The sequence below is a fragment of the Erythrolamprus reginae genome, chromosome 3, assembly GCF_031021105.1.
Source record: "Erythrolamprus reginae isolate rEryReg1 chromosome 3, rEryReg1.hap1, whole genome shotgun sequence".
Lineage (NCBI taxonomy): Eukaryota > Metazoa > Chordata > Lepidosauria > Squamata > Dipsadidae > Erythrolamprus > Erythrolamprus reginae.
Genome location: NC_091952.1, coordinates 173155775 through 173172018, shown reverse-complemented (window position 1 = coordinate 173172018; position 16244 = coordinate 173155775).

Genomic DNA, 16244 nt, shown 5'->3' with positions numbered 1-16244 from the left:
TGTCTGTCTGTCTGTGTGTGTATCTATCTATCTATCTATCTATCTATCTATCTATCTATCTATCTATCTATCTATCTATCTACCTACCTACCATCAATCTACCATGTCTGTCTGTCTGTCTGTCTGTCTATCTATCAATCAATCTATCTATCTATCTATCTATCTATCTATCTATCTATCTATCTATCTATCTACCTACCTACCTATCATCAATCTACCTTGTCTGTCTGTCTGTCTGTCTATCCATCTACCTACCTACCTACCTACCTACCTACCTATCATCAATCTACCTTTTCTGTCTGTCTGTCTGTCTGTCTGTCTATCTATCTATCTATCTATCTATCTATCTATCTATCTATCTACCTACCTACCTACCTATCATCAATCTACCTTGTCTGTCTGTCTGTCTGTCTATCTACCTACCTACCTACCTACTTATCATCTATCTACCATTATCTTGTCTGTCTGTCTGTCTGTCTGTCTGTCTGTCTGTCTCTCTCTCTCTCTCTCTCTGTCTGTCTCTCTGTCTGTCTCTCTCTCTCTCTGTCTGTCTCTCTCTCTCTCTCTCTATCCACCTACCTATCTACCTATAGGTATCTTGTCTTTCTGTCTGTCTTTCTGTCTGTTTGTCTCTCTCTGTGTGTGTGTGTGTGTGTGTCTGTCTCTCTGTCTCTGTCTCTCTGTCTCTGTAAATTATAATTTATATATATATAAATTATATATATTTAATTCTTCAAGGAACTGTGGCTTCCAGGGGTGGGCTACTGCCCGGATGGGGGGACGACACAGTGGGGTAATGAAAATGGAGTTCCACCCCAGAAGATCCAATGTCCTCTGACATTGGGGTTGGCTGACAGGGTAGAAAAGATTCTTACCCTCAGGGAGAAACCTCCTCTAGGAATCTCCTGGGAGGAAACACGGCTGGAAAAGGTGGGGAGAAGCCTCCATGGGGCCTCTCTAGGAATCTACTGGGAGGAAACAGGGCTGGAAAAGATAGGGAGGAGCCTCCATGGGGCCTCTCTAGGAATCTGCTGGGCCTCCAACCTCCCTGTGGTTTCCCCAATTGCACACATTATTTGCTTTTACATTGATTCCTATGGGAAAAAATGCTTCTTCTTACAAACTTTTCTATTTAAGAACCTAGTCATGGAACGAACCACTGTATATTGTAAGCTGCCCGGAGCTGCTATATTACGGAGATAAAGTATCATAAAAATCCAATAAAAAATAATAAAAGGGAGAGGGAGTTGGGAAAATAAATATGGTCTGATGTTGCTGTTGGAGTAAAATGGGAGGATCCAGAGGAGAAGTAGATGAAGATACACTGGTGTTCACGATCCACGTGATTGCTTAATGACCCACAACTAGGAGAGCTAGAATTGTGATCATTGAACAAAACAGTCATATAGGTGCCTCGCTTAACAACTGCTTCACTCACAACTCAAATTCTGGTCTCAATTACTGTCATAAATTGTATTGTTCTTGCACTTTCCTTTCTTATTGAGGCCAGGCCTTATTGCCTAGTTAAGTGGAGAATTCTCTGGGGTTTTCATTCATTAAAAGCAACAGGCGAACAGAATATTTCACAAATGAAACGGAATCACAGCTGACATGGCGACTCCATTTCCCTTCATTCGGTAGAAGTTGTGTAAATGGAGATCCACAATTCTACACTTAGAGAGACACATCATCTTTCAATATAAATTGAATCACTCCTGCAGTAAGGAGACCCCTGATCATGGATACACAAAGTGTGCCTTATAATATAGCTATGAATTAGCATTGTGTAGTGTTTTGGGTTCCAAGGCAAAAAGTTGTGTTGGAACTCATGGGGATGGACATGTAAGGGTATCTTTCAATTCTGTCTTCCCCCCCCCCCTGGATTGGAAAATGTACAGCAGCTGCAAAGGACAGCTGTATGATCCCAGCTGCTCTGAAGAGGTTTTGACAGCTACACCAATACCCCCATGGAATCGAAAGCACCATTTTGCTTTTGAAACTGAAGAAATGCACATTCAATTGTATTTATTTTATTTTATTTTATTTTATTTATTTTACTTTACTTTACTTTACATTACTTTACTTTACTTTACTTTACTTTACTTTACTTTACTTTACTTTACTTTACTTTACTTTACTTTACTTTACTTTACTTTACTTTACCTTACTTTACTTTACTTTACTTTATTATTTTATTTTATTTTATTTTATTTATTTTAATTTATTTTATTTTATTTTATTTTATTATTTTATTTTATTATTTTATTTATTTTATTTTATTTTATTTTATTTTATTTATTTTATTTTACTTTACTTTACTTTACTTTATTATTTTATTTTATTATTTTATTTTATTATTTTATTTTATTTATTTTATTTTATTTTATTTTATTTTATTTTATTTTATTTTATTTTATTTATTTATTTTACTTTACTTTACTTTACTATTTTATTTTATTTTATCTTATCTTATCTTATCTTATCTTATTTTATTTGAATTGATTTGATTTGATTTGATTTGATTTGTATGCCGCCCCTCTCCGTAGACTCGGGGCGGCTAACAACAGTAATAAAAACAGCATATAATAATCCAATATTAAAACAGTTAAAAACCCTTATACAAAATTATACCTAATTTTATACAGAACAAAGTATTCAATTAGAATATTTCATTCATTCAGATCTAGGATGTGTTATTTGAATGTTCCCTTTATTTTTTTGAGCAGTATATATTGAGCGATATGCGAAAAAGATAATGTCTGAATGTAAATATTGTGATGAAAAAGAGATATGTAACTGATTATTTTCTTTTTACTTATGAATCAATACAGATAGAAACATAGAAACATAGAAGATTGACGGCAGAAAATGACCTCATGTTCCATCTAGTCTGCCCTTATACTATTTCCTGTATTTTATCTTAGGATGGATATATGTTTATCCCAGGCATATTTAAATTCAGTTACTGTGGATTTACCAACCACGTCTGCTGGAAGTTTGTTCCAAGGATTTACTACTCTTTCAGTAAAATAATAATTTCTCATGTTGCTTTTGATCTTTCCCCCAACTAACTTCAGATTGTGTCCCCTTGTTCTTGTGTTCACTTTCCTATTAGAAACACTTCCCTCCTGAACCTTATTTAACCCTTTAACATATTTAAATGTTTTGATCATGTCCCCCCTTTTCCTTCTGTCCTCCAGACTATACATATTGAGTTCATTGAGCCTTTCCTGATAAGTTTTATGCTTAAGACCTTCCACCATTTTTGTAGCCTTTGTGTAGTCTTACCAAGGTATTATAAAGTGGTACTATGGGTACAGTCAGGAACGCAGTACTGGTAGCAAAATTTGGAGCTCCACCCCAGAGCACCCAATTTGCACTGAAAGATGTTGAACCAAAATGCATAAGCCACGACCACGGTGTGGTAGTAAAATTTTTGGTAGCCCATCACTGATTCTACCCCTCTGTTAATGCAACCTAAGATTGCTTCGGCTGACTTGTATTTAAGTGATTGTCGACTAGGACTCCAAGATCCCTCTCGAAATTACTACTATTGAGCCAGGTTTCACCTAATCTGCACTAAATATAAATATAAAGTCAGATGCAATCTGCCTTTTCTTTTTTATGTTCAGGTATGAGTATACCTGCAACTACAACCACAATTGAGCCCAAAATTTCTGCTGCTGAGCAAGACAATTAAGTGAATTCTGCCCCATTTTGCAACCTTTCTTACCACAGCTGTTAAAGGGATCACTGCAGTTGTTAAGTGAATCTGGCTTCCCCAAATCTGACTTTGCTCATCAAAAGGTCATCAAAGGCTTTTTCTGAAGGCTTTCCTCGAGCTTCCGAGAGGGTGAAAACAGCCCATTTCCAGCCTTCTTGAACTTCCGGCAGGCCCATTTTCCGTGTTCACATAGCCTCCATGCAGTGAAGAGCTACCAACTAGCACACTGTGGGCGTGGCTTATGCAGGATGCCAGTGTTCCCTCTAATTTTTTGGTGGGGTGGGTGGAAAAGTATAGTGTCTGAGCGGCATTCCCTTCGGGACTGGGAGGCACAAAAATAATAAATAAATAAATAAATAAACAAACAAACAAACAAATAAAAAACCCACCCTGTTTTGCCTCAGAGAATTTCAAAATAAAATACTGTACTGTGTGTCTATAACAGTGAGCTCATAATAGGGCAACTCTATCAATATCAAAATGCCACTTAAATAGTTGAGCTAGTTTCAAACTAGATTTTGATTTTCTTTCTCTCTTCCTTACTCCCATTCTTTTTCTTTCTCTTTTCCTTCCTCTCTTTTTTCTATCTGTTTCTCTCTCTTCCTCTCTTCCTCTCTCTCTCCTTCCCTCTCACTCGTTCCCTCTCGGCTTCTAGGCAGGTTTGGAAAACTCTGAGTTGATGATGATTTTTAAGTGAGCAATTGCTCACTGCTCAGCTTAGAGGGAACTATGCAGGACGCCCTACATTTTCTTTCAACATCTTTCAGTGCAAATTGGGTACTTTGGGGAGGAGCTCCATTTTCGCTACCCCATTGCGTTGCCCCCCCATCCAGACAGTAGCCCACCCTTGCCCTGCACTTAACCTGCATCCAAAACAGGCCGCATAGGAACTCCTTCGATGGGTGGGTTGCAATAGCGGGTTACTACCAGTACAGTCAACACCATCGTACCGGTAGCGGAAATAGAGCTGCATGCGCAGCTCTGTCTCTCTGGTGTGATTTTGCTTCTGCGCATGCGTAGGAGGCAAAACCTTGCGAGGGGACGCACACGGTGAGATTTCAGTGGGGGGGGTTTGTTTCCCGCTCCGAGTCTCTGGAGAGGGGCAGCACACAAATCTAATAAATTAAATTGAATTAAATTAAATTCTGTGCATGTACAGAAGCCAAATGTCACCAAAATCTCAAACACACGTGCATCCCTTCGTGAAATTTTGCTTCCTGCACATGTGCAGAAGCAAAATCTCAGACGCACACATGCACACACTAGAGATGCAGAGTTGCGCTCACAGTGCACCGGGAGCGGCAATCCCTACCGGGTGGGTGGGTGGATGGACAGGCAGGGCCAGCCAGGAGTGGGATTTGGGGGTTCTCCAAACTGCACAGAATCTTAGCTAGAGGTTCTCCCAAACCCCTGAGAACCCCCAGTAGCCCACCCCCAATTTTATAATCTTCTGAATGTTTAATGTAACAGAAGTCAAGGAAAGAAGAATAATTGAGAGAGATTACAACTTGTATTCCCTTGGACAAAATGATACAACTTCATGAAGGGAAGATAAAGTTCTGTTTATGAGCTTCCATTCTAAACTTGATTAACATTTGCTAGGAGGGCAGCAGGTCATAGCAGATGGCTGGAGAATTGAGCAGGGGAAGAAATAGGATAACCAGGAAAAAACGCACGATGCATGAGGATGAAGGTTTGTGCCCTGGTTTCTGAACATTTCAATACCAGGTTAAGTAACATCTTCAGAACAGTTTAGGACAGTGATGGCAAACCTATGGTACAGGTGCCACAGATGGCACATGGAGTCATATCTGCTGGCACGCAAGCCATTGCCCCAACTCAGCTCCAACGTGCATGTCTGTGCCAGCAGCTGATTTTGGGCTTGCACAGAGGCTCTTGGAGGGTGGTTTTGGCTTCCAGAGAGCCTCCAGGGGAATGGGTGAGGGCATTTTTACCTCCCAGAGCTCCAGGGAAGTCTTTGGAGCCTGGGGAGGGCAAAACACGAGCCTACTGGTGTTCTGCCGGCGTGTCTCAACCGCCCGTAATTGCAGGGTAATTAGTCCAGGAAGACACACACCACACGATGAAAGGAAAACCCAAACGTTTTTATAAACAGAAAAAAAGAAACAGCTCCCTTTTTAAATGTCAAAGGGATTTTCTGGTACACACAAGGCACAGGTGAAATGCAATCCAATTGCTCACCCAATAACTGGGAAATTGAGTCCAATTCTAAAGCCCAGAGAGTCCATACATACAATCCTGAATAGCAAAAAACACGATCTTGACGAAACAATGAATCAGATAAACTGCCATGAGGCTAAAACACCAGGCTGCACTTTTATCTGTAGCACTAATTACAGTAGCCCCACCCAACCACAGGTGGCCTCATTTTCTCTTGTAATAATCCTTCAGTTGTTGTCTCCTATGCATCACTCCATGCATGCGTAGATGTGTCATTAATTCTTGTTCAGAATCCAGGGATGATACAGCTGACTGATCTCCTCCTGGGCTGTCCTCCAAATTCCTCTCTTCCCTGTCACTCACGCTTCCTTGGTCAGAGGAGACTGTTGGCAGATTCTACTGGGAGCAAAATAGGCCTGCAGCATGTGGGTGTCTCCCCCACCTCCACCTCCACATTCCTTGGGGCAGGAGCTGGGCCAGAGCTAACCACAACAACTGGGCCCACCAGAAGGTGGAAAACAGGCCATTTCCAGCCTCCAGAGGGCCTCAGGGGAGGGGAGGCTGTTTTTGCTCTCCCCAGGCATTGAATTATGGGTGTGGGCACTCACACATGCAGGATAGCACGCACGCAAGCTCTTTCGGCACCCGAGGAAAAAAAGATTTGCCATCACCCGTTTAGTGGATGTCATTGTAATTTTGTTAATCAGGCCTTCAGGTGTGGGTGTGTCAAGTGAAGTCTACATAAGTAACTTCCGGGCGCTATATGTGACTTACCTAGAGGGGCTTTCCTGTAAAGAAAACATGCACCGTAGCCCTCAAATAGTTGAAAGATGAACTTAGAAGATCAGTTTACAAAGCTTGAAAATGAATTTACTTATCTCAGCATCACAAGTTGGATTGGTGTGTGTGTGTGTGTTCCACTTTGCTACCGGTGCGCATTGTGACTGCGCGTGCATGCATCCCTTCTGGTAATTTCACTTCTGGGCATGCTCAGAAGGTGGTTTCAAGCTGAAACACAGTTGAGGAGTTGCTCAGATGTGCTTTGGGTGAAGAAATAAAGGTTGGTATTCACCCGTGGGCAGGTGGGGGGGATTTTTTCACAGAAGAGGATGAAGAGAAGTCTAAAAATAATGAAAAAAAAATCATCAAAAATTACCCCCAAAAAAGATGGTAGCACACACAGAATGGCACAGACAGAACCAGATCCATGTTGCCAAAAATTATGTAACCAGGGGGTTGCTAACAGTTTGGGTGATAAGAACATAAGAACATAAGAAGAGCCATGCTGAATCAGGCCAAAGTCCATCAAGCATTCTGTGTCACACAGTGGCATGGGGATCTTGAGCATAAAGAGAAGGCAAAACCCTCCCTTTCCCTTGACCCCCAACAAATGGTACTCAAAGGAATCATGCCTGCCTCAACTAACATAGAGGTGGCACATGGACATCCGTTTCAATAACCACCAATACACTTGGCATCCATGAATCTGTCTAATCCTGCCTTGAAGCTATCCAGGCTGACAGCTGTCACGACCTATTCTGGAAGTGAATTCCATAAACCAATGACCCTCTGGGTGAAGAAACATTTCCCTTTATTTGTCCTCACTTTCTTACTTATGAGCTTTAGGGAGTGCCCCCTCGTCCTAGTACTGTGCGATAGAGAAAAGAAGTTTTCCCTATCCACCTTTTCTATCCCATGCATGATTTTATACACTTCAATCAAGTCACCCCTTAAACGCTGTCTTTCAAGGCTGAAGAGACCAAGGCGTTGCAACCTGGTTTCATAAGGGAGGTGCTCCATTTCCTTGATCATACTTGTTGCCTTTTTTTGCACCTTTTCCAGTTCCATTATATCCTTCTTGAGGTGCAGTGACCAGAACTGTACACAGTACTCCAAGTGTGGTCTCCCCATCGATTTGTACAGAGGCAATACAACACTTACCAACTTATTTTCTATTCCCTTCCTAATCATGCCAAGCATGGAATTTGCTTTTTTTACTGCTGCTGCTGTGATCTGGTCCGATCTGTGATCTGATCTGAACTGGGAGGAACCAACCCTAGTTGGATGGAACTGATCCACCCAATGCTGACCTTTGTCTAGTTTGCTCTTACATTGAAAATAAAGTGGGTTTGATCCCTGCCATCTCAGTCATCTGCCAATCGATCTATGAAATAAGGGTTGCACTTACCACAAAGTTCAAGGAGTTGGTTATACAACTAAAGGCACAGCAGGCAGGCTAATTCTTATTATTTAAAAAAATGTTTGTGGAAAAATAGCAACCTCTAGGCTGGTGACAGATGTTCCAGAAATATGTAAGGAACTTGCTGAATATGATGGATTCAGTTGTTTAAAATCCTGAGCAAGGAAGATTTGCTTGTGTTCTGTTTTGGTGAACTAAGCTGGGGGGGGGGGAACTATTGCTCAGCCAGCCAAGTAATTTTGTGTCCATGACAATCGAGGGAGGCAAGTCTGGAATAACACACAAGGTCACGTCGACCTATGCAGTTCCACACAGAGTATCAGGAAAGCACAACACTGATTTTTGATACACAACTTTGAATGATGGGGGAAAGAGGAAGCTGTAAACATTTTATGTCAAAGACATTCAGTCTCTGAACTTCAAAACTATTTACCATAATGTAAAGATCTGCTGGAAAAGGGCTGAGAAAATGAATATAACACCATTATTTTGAAGAGCAGTGTGATGCAACTTTTTTTAAATTAAAAAAATACACATCTCTCTAAGACTTTAGGCTGGATTTTAATTGTGCATCGGGGAATGGTTAAGAAGCTGCTACTTATTACAGCATGTAAGTAATATATTGCCTGAAATATAAACAGATAAAAGTAGCTATTAAATATGGGCAACACAAAGGGGAGCTGAAGAATTATCCTCGTTTCTCTTGCTAGAAAAATCTGCCTTGATCTCTTTTTGATAGAAACTAATGAGGAGGGGGCTACTTAAAAAAAAAGTTAAGATGACAGCTTCAATGCTGGGATCAAAGTGGTGTTATTTCTTATGTGTGTCACACATTTCTCTCTCTCTCTCTCTTTCAAACACACACACACACACACACACCAAACAGTGTTCTGATCACTTATCTGCCCTTTTGACTTTTCTTTATCCTGCCCTGCAGATCCGCCCTCATACTAATGTACAGATCCTATCTTGCCTTTATAGCAGTGGTGGGTTGCTCTCGGTTCAGCCCAGTTCTAAGAACTGATAGCATTGGTGGTGGGAGGCTCCGGCTACCCACCCAGAACACTTCTTCACATAAGAGCCGGGGTGGTGCAGAGGTTAGAGCCAAGGGTGGGCTACTGCCCAGACTGGGGGGGGGGAGGATGCGGTGGGGTAACGAAAATGGAGCTCCACCCCAGAGCACCCAATTTGCACTGAAAGATATTGAAAGAAAACACAGGTGAGATTTTAACTCATGGTCACCCAGTTTCTAGGCTGGTACTTTAACCACTAGACCAAACTGTCTCTTTGCATTTTCCATCGTAACAAAAAAGTCCAAACTGTCTAAATTAGTTTATACATTTAGTTCCCTATCTCACACATCTATTAAAAGAAAGGTTATTTGGAGACCAAGTCAGACTTCTCTAGTACAATTTAATTTAATTTAATATAATTTAATATAATATAATAATATATAACATAGCATAACGTAACATGATATGACATAACAATATAATATGACATGACATGACATGACATAACATAACAATATAATATGACATGACATGACATAACATAACAATTGGTTTATATGCCGCCCAATCCCACGGGACTTAAGGCAGCTTACAACAATAAATAATACAATACAGTAGAAGTCAAATATAAACAGTAAAATACTGATCTATAAAAACCCCTGTACTACACTATGCAGTCATACACATACACACCAAGCAATCGTACATACCCAAAAAATTGTAAGTCCAAACAAACCTGGATGTTGTTACTCTCAAGAACCAAACTCGCAAAGCCTTTTTGAGAAAGATTTGTTATGTTGAAGGTAAAAGAACCACCCATGAATTCCAGCAAGTTCTCTACCTTAAACGCCCACACAAACACAAACACACACACACACACACACACACACACACACACACACACACAGAGTTATCCTCTATCCATGCATCTTAAGATCAGAAGATTTTGATTCTTTTTCTTGTACTTCTTATCAGTTGGTTGGTTGGTTGGCTGGTTGGTTGTTTGATTGGCTGGTTGGTTGGTTGGTTGGTTGGTTTATTTGTTTGTTTATTTGTTTGTTTATTTGTTTAATCAATCAATCAATCAATCAATCAAACAAACAAACAAACAAACAAACAAACAAACAAACAAACAAACATATTTCTATGCCACACTTCTCCTGAGACGCAGGGCGGCTCACAACAAAGAATACAGTACATGAAGAAATATAATATTTAGATATTTAAATGTAGTAAAAACTCACTACTAAAAACATAAAAATCTAATTTACATTAATTATAAAAACCTCTACACATTTAAGAAACAGACGTCCACATTCATCTTCATTATTCTTCATTCATGAGCCAGGGATATCAAAAGGTCTTAGTGCCCCCAAGCCTGTCGACAGAGATGTGTTTTCAGAGCTTTGCAAAAGACTGGGAGAGGTGCGAGTTGGTGAGATATGGTAGTTCTCATATGCAAGACTCTAGAACTGTGATGGCGAACCTATGACACGCGTGCCACAGGTGGTATGCGGAGTCATATTTGAGGGCAGGCAAGCCGTTGCCCTATGTCAGTTCTAGTATGTATGTGTGCACTGGCCAGCTGATTTTCGACCTTCCAGAAGGTGGGAATAGGCCATTTTGGCCCTCCCTGGGCTTTAGGAAAGCCTCCTGCAGATTGGGGAGAGCGAAAAATGGCCCAACGGACCTACCAAAAGTTTGTTTCCGAACTTCTGGTAGGCCCGTTGGGCCCGTTTTTCACCATCCACAGGCTCTGGAGGCTTTCTTAAAGCCTGGGGAGGGAGAAAAATGGCCCAATGGGACTACCCATTGTTTGGAGGCTTCCATGAGGCATGCACATGCCCTTTTGGCACCCGAGCAAAATAACATTCTCCATCACTGGCTCTAGAACAAGGAAGAACATCAACCTCTTCAAAGGATGTTTTTAGACTCACTAATTACACAAATGATTGTTTGTTACCATCAGCATGGCCACATTATTCCCCAAACTGTATACAGTGGTACCTCTACTTAAGAACTTAATTCGTTCCGTGACCAGGTTCTTAAGTAGAAACGTTCTTAAGAAGAATCAATTTTTCCCATAGGAATCAATGTAAAAGCAAATAATGTGTCCAAACCCATTAGGAAAGAAATAAAAGCTCGGAATTTGGGTATGGCTGCCTCCCATACACTGCCCCCCATAAACTGGCTGCTGCTGCTACCTGCTGCCTCTTCCTTCCCATGCTGAAGGGCTCCCCTCTCTTCTCACTTGCTCGCTTTGTAGCCGGAGCCTTTCCTTTGCTGTGGTGACTCCTCGGCTGCCCAGAGCGAAGGGAGCATTTCTTTTCTGTGGACGCTGGCAGAGATTTATTCCCTCTCCAAGCACCCAGAGAAAGGAAAATGCTTCGTTCGCTCTGGACTGCCAAAGCCTCCTTAAGCGCCACCGAAAGGCTCCCCTGGTAACCCAGAAAAGACCGAGATAGCCATGATTAAAGGAGGAATGGCAGGAAACTGGCTGGGCCTTTGTGCCGCTCTCAAATTTGCTGGGAATTTTTTTTCAGGCTCGGGTTCTTAAGTAGAAAATGGTTCTTAAGAAGAGGCAAAAAAATCTTGAACATCCGGTTCTTATCTAGAAAAGTTCTTAAGTAGAGGCATTCTTAGGTAGAGGTAGCACTGTATTTGCACTCTAACCCAAGCTTGGAGAGACTAAAGTACCAGCGTCAACCAATAAGATGAGCAAAATTACTTACTTGAGCTGGAAGCCAAGAGAATTTTAGGTGAATTAAATTATTGTCAGAATTCTGCATTATTTCTCTTTTAAAATTTGTAAAGATTCATCGTTCTTTATTTTTTTAAAAAAATGAAAGTGGGAGAGTGGGAAAATTTGTAAAGGTTTGTTTTTTTAAATGAAAGTGTGAGAGTGGGAATGAGGGAGAGAATGAAAGAAAAGAGAGAAAGCCTCTTTTTATTTATCCAAACTCTTAACATTCTTTTGTTTCCCTTTTTTTTAGCCTGCTCTTGTATTTTGATGGAATCTGCCGCTGAGTAGCCGTTGCCATAGGAACCAGGACATGGTTGTTCTAATAATGAAGAGTCCTTAGAGAGTAAATAAATAAACCAGTGGCACTTTTCTGCATTGTATCCATGCACTGAGTGCGTACATGGGCTCTGCATCAATTGAGCAACCAGTTGGTAAAATCTAGTAAAAAGAAAATCAGATGGATTCTCTGAGCTTCCTTGATTTTGAAATATATATGTAAAAGCTGTTGGAATTTCAGGTTTGACAAATAAAAGTAACTAAATAAATAAACCTGTTGTGGTTAGCTCTGGCCCAGCTCCTGCCCCAAGCAATGTGGAGGTGGATGTGGGGGAGACATCTACATGCCGCAGGCCTGTTTTGCTCCTAGTAGAATCTGCCGACAAAGTCTCCTCTGACCAAGGAAGCGTGAGTGACAGGGAAAAGGGGAGTTTGGCAGACAGCCCAGGAGGAGATCAGTCATCTGTATCATCCCTGGATTCTGAACAAGAATTAATGACACATCCATGCATGTGTAGAATGATGCATAGGAGACAACAACTGAAGGATTATTACAAGAGAAAATGAGGCCACCTGTGGTTGGGTGGGGCTGCTGTAATTAGTGCTACAGATAAATGTGCAGCCTGGTTTTTTAGCCTCATGGCAGTTTATCTGATTCATTGTTTCGTCAAGATTGTGTTTTTTTGCTGTTCAGGATTGTGTGTGTGGACTCTCTGGACTTTTGAATTGGACTCAATTTCCCAGTTATTGGGTGAGCAATTGGATTGCATTTCACCTATGCCTTGTGTGTACCAGAAAATCCCTTTGACATTTAAAAAGGGAGCTGTTTCTGTTTTTCTGTTCTTAAAAACTTTTGGGTTTTCCTTTTATCGTGTGGTGTGTGTCTTCCTGGACTAATTACCCTGTAATTACGGGCGGTTGAAACACGCCGGCAGAACAAAACCCAACCAGTTACATGAGCTGAATAGTATTTCCTGTCATATTCAGTAGCATGTAAGAAGTAACCAACTTAAACCTTGTCAGAAGTCCAGTGTACAGGAAGCTTGTTCTACATTACAAGAGGTACAGGTACAGATACAATTTTCAGAGCTCTGCCAAAATGTAAAGATTAATGCAATAACAGGAGGAAATCAAATCAAATAAATAAAAGATGGCAAGAAAGTATGAAAAGGAGAAGAACATAGAATACAGAACAGTGTTGGTGAACCTTTTCAGCACCAAGTGCCGAAACAGAAGTGTGCAAGCAAGCAAGCAAACAAACATACAAATAATGAATGAATGAATGAATAAACTAAGCAAGCAAGCAAACAAGCAAACTTAGAAGAAATTTATAATAGAAATAATTCATAATAAAAATAGAATATACACCAGAGTTTTTTCTACTGGGCATTATGAGAGGGTCTTATTCTAAAAATGTGAAATATTTAAGCTTGCATATAACAACAGCGGCAAGGATTGTATTTGCACAGAACTGGAAAAACCCGCAAACACAACGAGATCATCAAGAAAATATACGACTCCGCAGAGTTGGACAGATTGACAATGGAACTTAATAATCAAAAAGATTCGGACTACTATGAAATCTGGACAAAATGGTACCAATGGACAAAAAAAAAGAAACTCAAATTAAACATTGAAATAAAACATCAAGAAATCTAAAAGTAACCAAAAGATAACATTGATAGAAATGTATATATGATTATGTATTGCTTTTAAAACGGAAAAAAATTAATAAATACATTTTTTTTAAAAAGAAGAAGAAATTCATAATATAAGATGGAATCTGACAGGTATGGATTTTATTCAGAAAAAAATACGTGTTAAAACTAAATATTGAAATCCGGTTCTGTAAGACTTTATTTTACACTGGTAAAAAAAATGCAGTCCTATACCACATTCACTACTGGCTGAAGTACAGACATTTTATTTTTACGAAGGTCTGAAGCATTTGTCTTCTTTATAATTCAAGTCAGGGTTGCTTCCAACTGTATCTTAATGGCAGTGAATTGTATTTCTTTTTTTTAAATATAGCATAAAATGTTAGTTTTGTGCAGAAGAGTAAAACTTTTTCCACACTGCAGCAAAAGTTCGTATGGCTTCACAACTTTGTGACCCACTAACTGTACAGCAAACTTATGAATTACAGTATATGGAGTGTAAAATCGATGGTGTAAAATCAATGGTCTTAAAGTGGATTTTGCGCAGCTCGGCTAATGTGGGCAAATGTCAGAAAGCTTTCATGCAGCAGAATTGTCCAAGGGGGCATCTGCCTGAGGTTCTCAAGTTCATAACTGCAGTTACCGTATCATAAGGCTGATCTGAATTTTGCTGCCAGCAAGTGGAAATGTTTGATCTATCTGCAGAAGGCCTTTGTTTCAATGGAGAAATCCTGCTAGAAGGAGATTTTATTTTTATTATTATTATTTCTGCCTGCCTTGCTTTACTAGTGCCAAAGGGACTTAAAATGTAAGAACAGCCAAGAGGTAAGAAGACCGCTAAACAACTTTAAATGTCTTGCTCCAATCGGGTCATCACAGACGGCAATATTGGTAATCACAGATAGCAATATTCAATCAGTAATGTGGAATCTTGTTGAAAGCCAGGTTCTAATTTAATGAGTTTCCCTGCTTTAATGAAATCCCACTCAGGATTACAATATGGTCATTTTGACCCCTTCCTGGCTTTTTCACTGATCCTGGCTACCTTGCAAGTGATATTGAAGGGATTTCATTTTGGCACAGAGAAACAAGAAACGCTTCATTTCAGACAGCTGGTGGAAACAGCTGAAGGATGGGGCAAGGACAAGCCTGGGGAGACAACAGATGCTCCATGTGTAGGAAGAAAACCACTCTCTGTTTCCTTGCGTGAGATATGACATTGTCTCACTGGGATCAATCTATTGCTTCGTTTAAGAAATGTAAGATAGAAACAGATCTGTAGTTTTCTGGATTTTTTTGAGAATGTTACTTTTTTCCTGCCCCTCAAAAATGATTATTAATAATAATAATAATGATAATAATAATAATAATGATGATGATGATAATAATAATAATAATAATAATAATAATAATAATAATAATAATAATAATAATAATAGCTTTTTGTTGGGAATGAAAGCGATGGACTGAACAATATCAGAAGGGGCATCTTCCAGGGGGACTCTTTGTCCCCATTGCTATTCATCATCGCTATAATCCCGCTGTCACTCATCCTACAGAAAACAAACCTAGGCTACCAAACTGCTAGGAATTCACCAAAAATTTCACACCTGCTGTATATGGATGACCTGAAGTTGTACGGAAAATCAGAAACTGAGATACAGTCACTAACCAACACTGTGCAAATCTTCAGCAATGACATCAGCATGGAGTTTGGCCTGGATAAATGTGCCACAGTGGCACTGAAAAAGGGGGAAATCACTGAAAGTGAGCGCATTGAAATGCCAAATGGTCAAACCATCAAGTGCCACCAGCCAGAAGCCTACAGATACTTGGGCATCTTGCAACTGGATAATATCAAGCATGGCCATATGAAATCTGTGATCAGCAAAGAGTACATCCAGAGGACCAGAAAATTTTTGAAGAGCAAACTGAATGGTGGCAACACTATCAAGGCTATAAATACGTGGGCCATACCTGTCACTAAATACACAGCTGGCATAGTGAACTGGACTCAAACAGAGCTGGACAACCTGGACAGGAAAACCAGAAAATTAATGATGATCCATCATGCACTACACCCCCGCAGTGACGTTGACAGGCTGTATTTACCAAGGAAAATAGGCGGCAGAGGACTTTTGCAAGTGAAGCAGACAGTAGAAGAAGAGAAGCATGCATTAGCTGACTATGTGAAGGGGAGCAAAGAGTCAGCATTGATGGAGGTCAACAATAGGAAGCTTCTCAAGGTGAAGCAAACTAAGGACCAGTACAGAAAAAATGTAACTCAATGTTGTATGGACACTTGGCGGAACAAAGCATTGCATGGCCAGTTCTTGGAGAAGATTGAAGGTAAAGTGGATAAAGAAAAGACCTGGTCATGGCTTACAAGTGGAACACTCAAAAAGGAGACAGAAGGACTGATACTGGCAGCACAAGAACAGGCCATTAG